We start from the raw sequence: 16,127 nt of genomic DNA, 5'->3' as shown, positions 1-16,127 counted from the left end.
ATTTGGGGTTAACAGATACAAACTATTGCCTTTGAAATGGATAAGCAATGAGATCCTACTACATAGCACTGGGAACTATGGTCACTTGTGATGGAGCATGAAAATGTGAGAAAAAAGAATGTATATATGTATGTGTGACTGGGTCACCTTGCTGTGCAGTAGAAAATTGACAGAACATTGTAAATCACCTATAATGGAAAAAATAAAAATCATTATTAAAAAAATAAAAAATAAATAAAACCAAGTAGTAGTGAATATAACGACAACAAAAAACAAACAAACAAGCAAAAACAGACTCACAGACAGAGAGAACAAACTACTGGTTACCAGTGGGGACAAGGAAGGGAGGAAGGACAAGATAGGGGCAAGAGGTACATACAATTATGTATCAAATAAATAAGCTGCAAGGATGTATTGCACAACACAGGGAATATAGCCAATATTTTATAATAACTATAAATGGGGTATAGGGAGTTGCCATTGTGGCTCAGCAATAACGAACCTGACTAGTAACCAAGAGGACTCAGGTTCAATCCCTGGCACTGCTCAGTGGGTTGAGGATCTGGCATTGCCATGAGCTGTGGTGTAGGTTGCAGACGTGGCTTAGGCCAGTGGCTGTGTTGCTGTGGCTGTGGCACAGGCCAGTGGCAACAGCTCTGATTCGATCCCTAGTCTGGGAATTTCCATATGCCACAGGTGCGGCCCTAAAAAGCAAGATAGATGGATAAAAATTTTAAATCACTATGTTGTACACCTAAAACTAATATACTGTAAATCAACTATGTCTCACTTTAAAAAAAAAAAAAAAAAAGAGGAAGACTCCAGTGAAATCTGTGGCCTGAAGCTGGAGTCTGGGTCAGTGATCTGCAACATCCACTAGCTTAGGAGTCTGTCTGTTTCCTGGCACTGGTTCTGAGCGTAGCTGAAACTTGCTTCTAAAATGTTGCTACAGCTGCCTCAAGAGAACACTCTGGATGCACCTGAGGCATGTGGAAGTTTCCCAGCCAGAGATCAAACCCACACCACAGCAGCGACCAGAGCCACTGCTCTGCAGTGACAACGCCGTATCCTTAACCCACTGAGCCACAAGAGAACTCCTCTGAAGAGGACATTTTATTCAAGGTATAGCAAGTCAGGGAGTTAGGACTTCATCGAACTTACAGAAGAGTTTGCATTAACACAGTTGTTCCAGTTTGCTAATAAATGCTCATTTAATAAATGTCTCTATGTGCACCAGAAAAAAAAAAATGCCACACTGCCTAATCAAAATTTTGAGGTGAACGCAATTGAGAAGAATGAATCCACACAGCCACGCAAAACCACTGCAGTGACAATGCCAGATCCTCAAACTGCTTCACCAGAAGAGAATTCCATAATTCCTTTTTTTTTTTTTTTTGGTCTTTTTGCTATTTCTTTGGGCCGCTCCCTCGGCATATGGAGGTTCCCAGGCTAGGGGTCGAATCGGAGCTGTAGCCACTGGCCTATGCCAGAGCCACAGCAACTCAGGATCCGAGCCGCGTCTGCAACCTACACCACAGCTCACGGCAACGCCAGATCATTAACCCACTGAGCAAGGGCAGGGACTGAATCCGCAACCTCATGGTTCCTAGTAGGATTCGTTAACCACTGCGCCACGACGGGAACTCCCATGATTCTTAATCATTAGAGACAACTCTAGACTCCACCCAGAGATGGCGCCAACCTATATAACCAACCTTGCTAAAATCAACTCTTATTTTCCATGAGTTTCCTTTATATAATTACTTTTCCACAATTTGCCATCCCCTAGAAGCTTAAAGTGCTTTTCCTTTCTTTTGTCACTACTCTACAAGTTTACTGCCCTTCATTCAGATGCTATTAAAGCCCCCTGGCACCTTGATTTGGACTTCCCAGCTTCCAGGACTGTGAGAAATAAATGTAGTTTCAGCAGCCCAGTGTGTCATTTTATTACAGCAGTCCAAAGGGCCAAACAGTGCCCTTAGCACCGGGACTTTACGGTACTCCTCTCTACTCTTCTCCCACACCTCTTCCTCCCCACCAGCCCAAAGCACCCTAAGACTGGGCAGAACAATTCATGCACAGGTTCCCACTTCTGCGTGTTGGGAGACACCCCCCGTGGGTCTCTCGTGTTCCTACATCTTCCTGAGTGTGCCAATAAGGTAAGACTCAGACTGATCTTTGCCAGGACCATTTCTCAGGGTTGCATCTAGAGCAAGCATTTGGCAGGCAATGTCTTCCTCTGGGACAAAGAGCAGACTTCCTTAGTGCTTCCTATAAAACAACAGGTCCCCAAACTCCACATTTCTCTCCTGTAACATCACCCACTGCATGTGCAAACATCCATCTGGACCCTCTGTGTCACTGTCATGGGGCTTAGGAAAGGAGAGAACTGACACAATATGTTGATGGGTGCTTATACTACTAGTCAGACTGTGAGCAATATAGTCCTTTGCATCCTACCCAAGATCTTGAATCTTGTGTCTTCTGCCACCATCCATGAAACCACAATAGGCTAAGTGACTAGCATGTAAGTAGAGTCAAAAAAAATATACCTGACAGTGAAGCCTTCTCTCCCCTTTTATTCCACAGCCCACACATTCTCCTGAAACATTCTTTCCTCCTGCCTTTGCTTCTTTGTTTCATCTATTTTCCTTTCTTTTTTGTTGTTGGCTTTTAATGCCTTTTTCCTTAGAGTTTTAAAATTCCTTTTGTTCCTACTAATTTCAAAATTATACTTTATAGGTTTCTGCTTTTGTTAGTCATCCTTTGGTTGTGCTTATGTGCCTCCAAAAAATATTTAATCAGTATCGCCTTTCCTCTCGCAGAATTTACAAAGATTTCAGCATGCTTTCACACCAATTATGCATCCTCTTTATCAGTATTATGGATTTCTTTTAATTTAATTCTACCTCATTTAAATTGCCTTTCCCTTTTATTAGATTTCCTTTGTTTGCTGTAGGCAATTATTCAGGTTTACCATGTTCTAACCAATTGTTCTGCTCACCATTGCTTTTTTTTTTTGTCTCTTTTTTTGCTATTTCTTGGGCCGCTCCCATGGCATATGGAGGTTCCCAGGCTAGGGGTCGAATCGGAGCTGTAGCCACTGGCCTATGCCAGAGCCACAGCAATGCGGGATCCGAGCCGAGTCTGCAACCTACACCACAGCTCACGGCAATGCCGGATCGTTAACCCACTGATCAAGGCCAGGGATAGAACCCGCAACCTCATGGTTCCTAGTTGGATTCGTTAACCACTGCGCCACGATGGGAACTCCCTCACCATTGTTTCTTGCATCCCAATCCTTCCTTCTAGGTTTAATTCTTGTCTTAGAAAAAAAGAATCTTTCAGTATTTTTTGCAGCCATAGTTTGTGAGAGGTAAATTCTTCCAGCCACTTTATCTTAAATACCCTTATTTCTTCCTCCTCTTTAGGATTGCAATAGTAAAACTTTTCACATCAGTGTGCAGGAGTGTAATCAGGGGCAATTTATCAAACGCAGATTCTTGGGTTCCTTACAAACTCTAGTTGAGTAGTTTTGGAAGGAATGGGACAGGATTAAACCTTTCCAATTACCACTTAGAGTGATTCTGATGTAAATATGTCAAGGCCACACTTTGGGAAGAAAATAACGCTAGAGACAGAGGGATGCCAAGGAAAAGATTTTTGGTTCTTTTTTACATTTTTTTCTTATAAGATTTATACACAGATGTTAAAGGAATTTTAGAAAAATGGAGAAATGAGGAAGAAAAATCACCTAATTATATCCAAATACAATTACTGTAAATATTATCATTTACAGTCGACCTTCCCTATTAGCAGATTGTGAAGTTACAAATGCACCATTCCCCAACATTTACTTGGAACTCCAAAATCAGTACTGGTGGACACACACACAGTGCTGATAGTTTTGAGCGGGCCATCAGAGCTGCACGGGTTTCCTGCTGAGGTGGAGCTAAGCCATACTCTTGTTTCAGCAGCTGTCGTGCTGAGGTGACCAGACGATGGAGCCGGTAGGGGGCAGTGTAGTGCAGCGAAAGACACTCCGGCTCTTTTAAGATTCCTCGGGACGCGGTTTGAATCTCAACTCTGACTCCTGTGACTGGGATGGTCTCAAGGAAGTCACTTAACACCTCTGAACCTCATTTTTTTCTACCAAGGTGACATTTTTAGTACTTAAGATTATGATCTATGTGCGGTATGTACATATAAATACACATTTACCCTAGGAACAATGATTCAGTATTCACCAAGCCAGTGTCTTCAGACTTTAGAGAACATAATTACCGTTTGAAAATTGCACTTTCTTCCAGAATTTTTAATATGCTTTAGGTTTTTTTGCAATGTTGCTGTTGAGATTTGTATGATGTATTTCTTACCCAAAAGTCAGCCTCTCCCATTCCTGATCACCAACTGGCTGCCCAGTTCACCTGGGGAGCATTTACAAAATACTGATGCCCAGATCCTGTCCCCAGAGATTCAGATTTGATTGTTATGAGGCGGGGCCCAGGTCTCAGCAGCCTTTAAAAATAAGCTCCCAGGTGGTTCCAGTGAACAACCTGGAGTGCAACCCCTGTTTAATTTCTTTGGAGAAGAAGCTAACGGTCTTAGTGCACTTTGCAGCCACCTGTTCGGCAGCACCCCGCTCCCCCATCCCTGTGGAGTACTACTCCCCGACCCCAGCTCTACTCTGGCCACGGCTCTTTCCCCTACCCACTAGGGCCTGAAACGCAGACCTACAGTTCTTCCCAGACAAGGCTGCTATTGGTGCCAATGAACTCATTGGAGGGGTCAGATGGAAAGGGTGCCACGGTGCCTTTACTGATCTGCCCCTTAATCTCCCTTCCACCATACCGCACAGGCTGGAAGAGAATAACAGGCTTTCTAGAAGGTTGGAGGTAATGGACGGGAACTGCAGGGCAAAGGAAAAGGCAAACCAGGCACCAGAGGTGACTGCTCCAATAGTCCAAGGAAAAAGGGCCATTACTGCCATATGAGTCTGTGTGCCGACCCAGAGCCCTGCCTCCCACCTCCTTTCTCTCTTAGGTAGTCCTGGGGACACACCCTGAGCAGAACATCTCCCAGAGTCTGGGTTCTCAGACTAGAATAATAGTCCGTGGAAAGGAGTAAGGTAAAGATATGAATCTTTCACAGCATCAAATGCACACACATTTGTGCATTCGTGGCGCAGTGGTTAACAAATCTGACTAGGAACCATGAGATTGCAGGTTAGATTCCTGGCCTTGCTCAGTGGGTTAACAATCCGGCGTTTCCGTGAGCTGTGGTGTAGGTTGCAGACGTGGCTCGGATCCCACGTTGCCGTGGCTCTGGCATAGGCCGGCGGCTACAGCTCCAATTAGACCCCTAGCCTGGGAATCTCCATATGCCGAGAGAGTGGCCCTAGAAAAGGCAAAGACAAAAAAAAAGAAAAGAAAATTCAGAGTTCACCTTCAGTTCATCTGGGTATAGAGAAATAAATAGTTTTCTAAATAATAACTGATGTAGGGGCCATAAGTTAACATGGCCCCTACAAAGATCAAAGGTAATGTTTTACCTCATTATGCAAAACAATGTCAATCTCAGAAGTTCCCATTGTGGTTCAGCAGAAATGAATCCAACTAACATCACGAGGATGTGGGTTTGATCCCTGGCTTCACTCAGTGGGTTAAGGATCCAGGGTTACCATGAGCTGCGGCATAGGTCGCTGATGTGACTCAGATCCCACGTGGCTGTGGCCCTGGTGTAGGCCCTCAGCTGCAGCTCCAATTTGACTCCTAACCTGGAAACCTCCATATGCCACAGGTGCAGCCCTAAAAAAAGGAAAAAAAAAAAAAAAAAAGGCAACCTCACCACCCAATAACCACTTCCTATCCTCCTGCTTACAAGGCCCTCCCAGGGTGGTAATTTCTGTATCTTTTTCAAGCATCAGAGCCACCTACCTATGAAGGCTACATTCTGACTCCACAAAGAAATAGCAAGGCACTGAAAATACTTCTTTTCTGCCACATCAAATCATTTTCTTAGGCAGGCCTAGCCAAGACTAACTTTTGTCAGTGGTAGAAGGCAATACGAGGTTTATTACCTTTTTTTTTTGTCTTTTTGCCTTTTCTAGGGCCGCTCCTTCAGCATATGGAGGTTCCCAGGCTAGGGTTCCAATCAGTGCTGTAGCCACTGGCCTATGCCAGAGCCACAGCAACGTCAGATCCGAGCCGCATCTGAGACCTACACCACAGCTCACGGCAATGCCAGATCCTTAATCCACTGAGCAAGGCTAGGGGTCGAACCCACAACCTCATGGTTCTTAGTCGGGTTCGTTAACCACTGAGCCACGACGGGAGCTCCTGAGGTTTATTATCTTTTTCTACCTCTCCTCAGAGTGGGCTGGTGGAGATGGAAGGAGGAAAGGGAAGATTTCAACTTTTTTTTCTGTATTTTTTGTTTGGGGATTTTAATACACTCTTATATTTTAAGATGTTTACTAAATAAACATTATTGCATAAGCACTTTCCTATGCTACAAAATAGAGTGGTAACAAACCTGACTAGTATCCATGAGGATGTAGGTTTGATCCCTGGCCTTGCTCCAGGTTAAGGATCCAGCACGGACGTGAGCTGTGGTGTAGGGTCACAGACATCGCTTAGATCCTGTGTTGCTGTGGCTATGGAGTACAGCAGCAGCTCCAATTTGACCCCCTAGCCTGCAAACTGCCAAATGCCATGGGTGGGACCCTAAAAAACAAAAAATAAAATAAAATGGTATAATTATTGCTGAAAAATATTTCATTGGGTATACATGGGGCTACTTAACTATGCAGATGTATATTAAGTTTGTTTCCAATTTTTATCTTAAATAATGCTGCATTAAACATCTCTATATTCAGTGCCCCTTGTTTAGGACTACTATTGAAGAGGGATGCTGAGAAATAGAACTGCCAAGTCTCAAGACAGTTATATTGGTTAAATTATTGATAAATACTGGCAACACTTTTCCAAAAGAGCATGTACAAACTTGCATCTTCACCAGGAGACCAGATGGGAATGATTTTCAAATGAGAAATGACATGACTACCATATGACCCAGCAATCCCACTCTTAGGCATATATCCAGACAAAACTTTCCTTGAAAAAGACACGTGCACCTGCATGTTCATTGCAGCACTATCACAACAGCCAAGACATGGAAACAACCTAAATGTCCGTCCACAGATGATTGGATTAAAAGATGTGGTATATATACACAATGGAATACTACTCAGCCTTAAAAAAGAACAAAATAATGCCATCTGCAGCAATATGGATGGAACTAGAGACTCTCATACTAAGTGAAAAGTCAGAGAGAGAAAGACAAATACCATATGATATCACATATCTGGAATCTAATATATGGCACAAATGAACCTTTCCACAGAAAAGAAAACCATGGACATGGAGAACGGCCTTGTGGTTGCCAAGGGGGAGGGGGCTGGGAATTGGGGGTTAATAGATGCAAACTATTGCCTTTGGAGTGGATAAGCAATGCCTTCCTGCTGTATGGCATGGGAACTATGTCTGGTCACTTGTGATGGAGCATGATAATGTGAGAAAAAAGAATGCATACATGTTGTGAGCCACATGGGAAGTCCAAAAGAATGCATACATGTATGTGTGACTGAGTCACCTTGCTGTGTAGTAGAAAATTGACAGAACATTGTAAATCACCTATAATGGAAAAAATAAAAATCATTATTAAAAAAAAAAAGACCTACATATTAGAAATGTGTCCAGCTTCATAGATAGATCTAGTTAGGTGGGGTTTTGGCAGTCCAGGGGCCTGGTAAAAAACTAGAAGGAAGCCTTCACCAAGTAGACTTAGCCACCAGACAACCAAGAGAGCAGTAAGGTCCATATTGGCCTTAAAATCACCATGTTAAAATGACAAAGTTGACACAACATTGTAAATCAACCATACTTAAATAAAACTGTAAGGAGTTCCCCTAGTGGCTCAGCGGAAATGAATCTGACAAGTGACCATGAGGTTGTGGGTTTGATCCTTGGCCTCACTCAGTGGGTTAAGGCTCCAGCATTGCCGTGAGCTGTGGTGTAGGTTGCATTGGCAGCTTGGATCCTGCGTTGCTGTGGCTGTGGTGCAGGCCGGCAGCTGTAGCTCCAATTTGACCCTTAGCCTGGGAACTTCCATATGCCATGGGTGCAGCCCTAAAAAGTAAATTAATTAATTAAACTTTTTAAAAATAAAGAAAAAGAAAAAAATCACGAAATTGAAGGGAGCCTGGAGCAGTATCTCCCTCTTTACCACAATTGTGACAGCACATAGCATCTCCTAGATTTGGCTGGCAATTACCGCATCTGAGGACACCTGAGGCTGTTTTCTGTCCACATAAAGTTACATCCTACAGAAATGCCATCTACGTGGATATTAGAATATCAAGAAGCATACACATCTTCAGATATTTTTCATCATCAAGCTTTCTTTAAAAAACATAATTAAAACATGTTCCTTTCTGTATTTCTAACTGCAAAAACAAGCCAGGCTCACTCTACTTCTAATGTGCATGCTCATCCTCCCATGTCCTAGAGAGCTTCAACATCTTCAGAGTAAATTTTCCTCAAAATCATTGTAGAATCAAAAAATAGTAACGATAGCACTAGAGTTCCCTTCCACTTCACTAAGATAAATCATTTTTGTAAATCATTTTTGTAAATGATTTTTGTAAATCATTTTAAATTGTCCATTTACAACTAGCTAGAACTCAAATCTCTATTTTAAAGTCCCTAAAATGTGCATTTTAAATTTCAATACACAAAGTATATTGATAAAAACCCCGAATCTTTTTTTTTGTCTTTTTTTCTTGTCATTTTGCCTTTTCTAGGGCCACTCCTGTGGCATATGGAGGTTCCCAGGCTAGGGGTCGAATCGGAGCTGTAGCCACCGGCCTACGCCAGAGCCACAGCAACGCGGGATCCGAGCCGCGTCTTCAACCTACACCACAGCTCACAGCAACGCGGGATCCTTAACCCACTGAGCAAGGCCAGGGATCGAACCCACAACCTCATGGTTCCTAGTCGGATTCGTTAACCACTGCGCCACGACAGGAACTCCAAAACCCCTAGTCTTGCTGTGGGGAAAACTTCACTTTTAAAAAAGCTTTTTGAGAGCTCCTTCTGTGGCTCAGCGGATTCAGTGTTGTCTCTGCAGCAGCTCTGGTCACTGCTGAGATTCGGGTTCGATCCTTGCCCAGGAACTTACACATTCTGTGGGTGGCACAAAAAAAAAAAAAAAAGAAGAAGAAGTTTCTTCTAAGACAGAAATAGAAGCAGAAATAGTCGGCTACTATTGAAAATTCTTCCTATACTCCTTGAAGCATAATTTGTCTGCTTCCTTTATGGTCCTCTTCTAACCCTGTTGCTCTTCTGGAACCACTGATGCATAAATCATGTGTCATAGAAGCCATAACTGCCCAGCACTGCTCTGTTATCCTACTTGCGTCCCACTGGACCCAGAAATGCCATTTCCAAATGAAAATTACTTCCAAATTTAGGATTAAAGAGAGAAGAATTGAACAAAAATAGTTTTCTTAGCAATTTTCAAAATTAGCAATTAAGAGTAGATTCAGGGGAAGAAAGCTTAATCTACAGGCTCACTCTCCAAAATAGGTCTCTGCTCCCCACACAATCCTCAGCACCTCCTAATACGAGAGCTGGTGGTGGCCAATGGGTGCCTTTGGGGAGCTAGTGGGAAAGGGGGTGGAAGTAGGGATGAGTTCCTATATAAGTGAAGCCCTTAGATGAGCAACTGGCACACAGTAAGCACAGTGTGTTCCTACTCTTATCATTCGGATCATTATCATTGACATTAGGAAATGATGAATCGGTCTTATTATACCTTCCCAATACTCTGGAACATTCTGGAAATTCTGGGCCAATGAAGAAGACCCCAGAGTGGCTCATCTCAAATAGATGAGATCTCAAATAGATCTCATAGATGAAATAGATGAGTGTCCCGAGGTACCTCTAATCTTCTCCATTGGCAAGGCAGAGTCTCTGGTGGTTTGTGTTTCCTCATGAGAGGCCGGGACAGCCCTCTTGCACCACCACCTCCCGGTGCAGCTTCTGCAACAGCTGCCACTCTCACCCACTGCTGCTGATACTGCCTTTGCCACGTCTATCAAGATGGACAAAGGTGATCTCATCACCAAGATTACAGTCCTTCTAAATGGTTTGTTAAGTGTAGTCTGACACTTATAATTTATTTTCCCAAAGACATAGAGACACATGTCCTTAAGATTGGATCAGAAAACTTTTTTTTTTTTGTCTTTTTAGGTCCACTCCTGTGGTAAATGGAAGTTTTCAGGCTAAGGGATCAAATCAGAGCTACAGCTGCCAGCCTATGCTGCAGTCACAGCAATGCAGGGTCCCAGCCATGTCTGTGACCTATACCACAACTCATGGTAATGTCAGATCCTTAACCCAGTGATCAAGGCCAGGGATCAAACCTGAGTCCTCATGAATACTAGTCAGGTTCGTTACCACTGAACCACAACAGGAACTCCAGAAGACTTTTTATATGACGTCATGAGGTGCCTCCCTCCCCACAAACCCAAAATATATATATATTTTTTTAGACTGTACCTGCAGCATATGGAAGTTCCTGAGCCAGGCTGAGCTGGGAAGAGAACCCAAGCTGCAGCTGTGACCTATGCTATGGCTGCAGCAACACCAGATTCTTAACTCACTGTGCCAGAGAAGAAACTGCCAAACCCCAACTCTTAACAATTACCCCTAATGAGTCTCCTTGAGAACAGAAGTGCCAGTGGCTTTTTATGGGACAATATTGTTTCTTCTATCATTTGAAGATTGGATCACTCCCCTTTACCCTCAGGAATATCTTTGCTGTGTTCACAACCTGGTCATAACTGATGTGCCAAAGATGACTGAGAAGAACACGCATTGGCTGTCTTAAAGTATGAGCAAGAACAAAATGATGTCATGTAACAAATGAAAGAATACTTTGAGATACACAGCTGAGGTCCATGTTGGCATTTTTAAGAATACCAGGTTTTTGGAGATAAGTGTAAAAGAAATGTACTATAAGGAGAAATGACATATAATTTTTAAGACTCCAGGAACATTCTGAGAAGTCTGTAGTATATAAAAATCTTTGGGATAGTGCAATATTCAAAATCTTGAAACTGTAATCAAACTTCTTTGGTTGCCACTCTTACCAGGCAGTTACTCATTCTTCCAGTCCACCTGAAACATTTTGAACTCTGCAAGCATTCTGTGGGAAAAAAAATTGAGGCTCCAATTTTTTTTTCAAATAATGGGACTTGTGGCCCATTCAGAAACATGATAGAGATAATCTTGATAGGGATGTGGGGAGGGCATAGAACAATACTTTCATTTAAATGTTGAACATTTCATAGTTCTACATCTTAAAGCCTATTTAAATTTCCTCATGAAAATCATGGTCTCACAATATTGGATATTTTATGAAAAACTATGCCTCACAATTTTTGTTCTTTTTCTAATTCATTTAGGTGGAGGGTTAAGTTGTCAATTTGGGATCTTTCTTCTTTTTTGAGAAAGGCCTGTATTGCTATAAATTTCCCTCTGAGCACTGCTTTCGCAGCATCCCATAGATTTTGAGAGGTTGTGTCTTCATTATCATTTGTTTCAAGGTAGTTTTTAATTTCCTTCTTGATTTCCTCATTGACCATTGGTTTTTTAGTAGCATGTTGTTTAGTCTCCATGTAGTAGGTTTTTTCTCTTTCCTTTTCCCATGGTTGGTTTCTAATTTCATGGCATTGCGGTCAGAGAAGATACTTGGGATAATTTCTATGCTCCTAAATCTAGTGAGGTTAGCTTTGTGTCCCAATATGTGGTCGATTCTTGAGAATGTTCCATGAGCATTTGAGAAGAATGTGTATTCTGATTTTTTTGGATGTAGTGTCCCGAAGATATCCATTAAGTCTAACTTTTCTATTGTTTCCTTTAGGATCTCTGTTGCTTTATTGGTTTTCTGTCTAGAGGATCTGTCCATTGATGTGAGGGGGGTATTAAGGTCTCCTACTATGATTGTATTCTCATCAATATCTCCCTTTATGTCTGTTAATATTTGATGTATGTATCTGGGTGCTCCTATATTTGGGGCATATATGTTGACGATAGTAACATCCTCTCCTTGGATGGATCCCTTAATCATTAAGTAGTGTCCTTCTTTGTCTTTCTTTATGTCTTTTGTTTTAAAGTCTATTTTGTCTGATATGAGCATTGCGACTCCTGCTTTTCTGTCATGTCTATTGGCGTGAAATATTTTTCCCCACCCTTTCACTTTCAATCTATATGTATCTTTTGTCCTAAGGTGAGTTTCTTGTAGGCAGCATATTGAAGGTTTTTGCCTTTTTATCCACTCAGCCACTCTGTGTCTTTTGATTGGGGCATTCAGTCCGTTGACATTTAAGGTGATAATTGATAGATGATTATTTATTGCCATTTGAACCTCGTGTTCCAGTTGATTCTATGGTTCTCCATTCTTCCTTTCTTTTTTTTTTTTTTTGGTTGGATGGTCTCCTGTTATTATCTGTTTGATTGTTTTGCTTTGTTTTTCATTTTTTGCAAATGCAATAATTGGTTTTGGCTTGTGGTTGCCCTGTTTTTTAAGTATGCTAACCCCTTCCCATAATTGTGTGTTTTAGCCTGATGGTCCTGTAAGTTCAAACACTTCATTACTATATTAAAATTAAGAAGAGAAACATACAAACAAACAAACAAAAAGGGTTATTTCCTTCCTAACATCCCTTGCCCACATTTTATGGTTTTGATGACTTTTTTATTTTTTTCTTTTTAATTTTATTTTGTTTGAAGCATGTTCATGATTAAATCTGCATGCTGGCTTATTTGAGTGACTGCTCTCTGATTGCGGTTTCCTCAGTCCTAGTTCTTCCTCTTCTTCTTCTTTTTTTTTCTTTTCTTTTTTCTTCTTCCCTTTCCTTCCTTCTTTTTGGTTTAGAGAAGCCCTTTCAATATTTCCTTTAACCTGGGTTTTGTGTTGCTGTATTCTTTAAGTTTTTGTTTGTTGGAAAAAATTTTTATTTCCCCTTCTATTTTAAATGATATTCTTGCTGGATAGAGTATTCTAGGTTGCATATTTTTTCCTTTGAGCACTTTAAATATCTCTTGCCATTCCCTCCTGGCCTGTAGTGTTTCTGTAGAGAAATCAGCTAATAATCTTATGGGGGTTCCCTTGTAGGTAACATTCTGTTTTTCTCTTGCTGCCTTTAGGATCCTCTCTTTATCACTAACTTTTGCCATTTTTATTATGATGTGTCTTAGTGTGGGTCTATTTGAGTTCAGTTTGTTTGGGGCCCTCTGTGCTTCTTGTATCTTGAACCTAGTATCCTTTAGATTTGGGAAGTTTCCATCGATAATTTCTTCAAATATATTTTCCATTCCCTTATCTTTTTCTACTCCTTCTGGAATTCCTATTATGCGTAGATTGGCCCGCTTTATATTATCCCATAGGTCTCTTATATTGCTTTCCAGTTTTTTGATTTGGCTTTCTGTCTGCTGACCTGATTGGGTGATTTCCATTATTCTATCTTCCATATCACTGATTCGTTCTTCTGCATTATTCATTCTGGTTTTTACTGCCCTTAGTTCAGTTTGCATCTCTGCAAATGAATGTTCTAGTTTTTCTTGGCTCCTCCTTATATTTTCTAGTTCCTTTCTGAGGGTATCTGCATTACTGTTCATATCTTCTCTTAATTCCTTCAGTATTTTCACTATTTCTCTTTTGAACTCCAGGTCTGTCAGACTGCAGAGATCTGTTTCATTGTTGACTGTTTTAGGTGAGTTTTCCTGTTGGTTTGACTGGGGGTGGTTTCTCAGCTTCTTCATCTTGCTTGTTGTTTTCTTTCTCCTGAGGGAGTTGTACTCTCTGTTATTGGGCAGTGTTTGCCCTGTCACTGCCATGGAATATTTCCTGAGGGCTGGCGTTGTTGGTCAATCTTTTTTGAGGCAGTGTGGCTTTTCTGGAGTGTTGATGGGGCTAACAGTGTTTCTTTGAACCAAGGAGGACTTCCACAATGGTAGCAGATTTCACTTGGTCATGCAGAGCTTGCTCTGGTGTCTTTAGGCTGTGGGGTTCTTGCAGGGGGTTGGCGGTGTTGGGCAGCTGTTCCTCAGGAGTGCAGCACCCCCTGGGGGCTGGAGCAGCTATATGGGTCACTGAGAACCTAAGAGGCTCTTCCCTAGGGCAGCCCAACTCAGAAGGACGGCCTGAGAATGTAGGTGGATCTTTTTACAGTCTGGCCAAGCTTGTTGCAGCTTTTCTGGGCTGCAGGGGCTCCTCCAGGGGGCTGATGGTGCTGAGCAGCTATTCTGTAGGAGTGGGGCACCCCCTGAGGGCTTGGGTGGCTAGCAGGGCTGCTGAAAACCCAAGAGGCTCCTCCCCAGGGCAGCCCGACTCAGAAAGACCATCTGAGATCTTTTCCCGGCTCGGCCAGGTTTGTTGCAGCTTTTCTGGGCTGCAGGGGTTCCTGCCTGGAGCTGGTAGTCCTATGCAGCTGATCCACTAGGGCTCAGCACCCCCTGGGGGTTGGGCGGGTAGCAGGGATGCTGAAAACCCAAGAGTATGCCTCACAATTTTTACCTCTCTGATCAGACATTAGAAGTTGATGCATGTCTTCTTAAAGCCTGTGAATCTCTCTGAATTCCCAAGGATACACTTGATTTTGAAAAGCACCATTGAAAATTAGTCTGCCTGTTGAATAGAAAACACTGTTTTAAGAGGAGACAGGATTAAGATGGCAGAATTGAAGCACCTTCTCTCACAAAAACAGCAGAATTACAACAAAATGCTGAAAAACCTTCAACCAAATGGACTGGAAACTTTAAAAAAGATATCCTACTCCAGAAGACAAAGAGGCCACATCTCGATGGTGGGGGGGGGGGCAATAAGGCAATATAAGCAACCCCATACCTGCCAGGTAGAAAGCCCACAGACTGGAAAGTAACTGTATCACAGAGACTCATCTACAGGAGTGAGAGTTCTGAGCCCCATGTCAGATCCCCTGCCTGGGGATTTGGGACTAGGAAAGAGTCCCCAGAGCATCTGGAATTAGAGGCCAGTGGGGCTTGTGCACAGGAGCTCCACAGGACTGGGGGACATGGAGACCCCATTCTTGAAAGGCACACATGGGTTTTCATGCGCACTGGGTCCCAGGGCAGGGCAGAGGCTCTGTGGGAGTCTGGGTCAGACCTGACTGCAGTTCTTAGAGGAGCTCCTGGGAAAACAGGGGGTGATTATGGCTCATTGTGAGGAAAGGACATTGGAGGCAAGGGTCTCAGGAGTATTCATCAGTGTGTATTCTTCTAGAGGTGGCCATTTTGGGAGAATCTGGCCCCACCCATCAGGGCTGAGAAGCCACAGGCCAAACAATAATCCAGGTGGGATCACAGGCCCACCCATCAGTAAACAAGCTGCCTAAACACCCCCCAGGCACACAGCTGCCTCTAATCTCACCCAGAGACAAAGCCCCAACCACCAGAGGGATAGGAATAAGCTCCACCTACCAGTGGGCAGGCACCAGACCCTCCCTTCAGGAAGCCTACAGCAAGCCCCCCATACCAGTTTCAGCCACAGGCAGGGCAGACATCAGAAGTAAGAGAGGCTACAACTCTGTTATCTGTAAAAAGGACACCACACCAAAATCCTATAAAAATGAAAAGGCAGGGAACTATAACTCAAATAAGGGAACAATAGCAACAACAACAACAAAACCCAGAAAACCAGCTAAGGGATCTGGAGATTATCAGCCTTCAGGAAAGACTTTAGACTGATGATGCTGAAGATGATGCAAAACATTGGAAATAAACTGGAGGCAAAGATGGATAATTTACAGGAAACACTGACCAAAGAAATACTAGATTTAAAACTTAAGCAAGCAGAGATGCAAAATACAATAACTGAAATAAAAATTCACTAGAAGCAACCAACAGCAGAATACAGGAGGCAGAAAAACAAATAAGCAAGGCAGAGGACACACTAGTGGAAATCACTGATGTGGAACAGAAAAGAGAAAAAGACTGAAAAGAAATGAAAACAGTATCAGATAACTCTGTTAAATGCACCAA

Source organism: Phacochoerus africanus, chromosome 3 (assembly GCF_016906955.1).
Source record: "Phacochoerus africanus isolate WHEZ1 chromosome 3, ROS_Pafr_v1, whole genome shotgun sequence".
NCBI classification, from domain to species: Eukaryota; Metazoa; Chordata; class Mammalia; order Artiodactyla; family Suidae; genus Phacochoerus; species Phacochoerus africanus.
Note: the sequence above shows the minus strand (reverse complement) of the source record.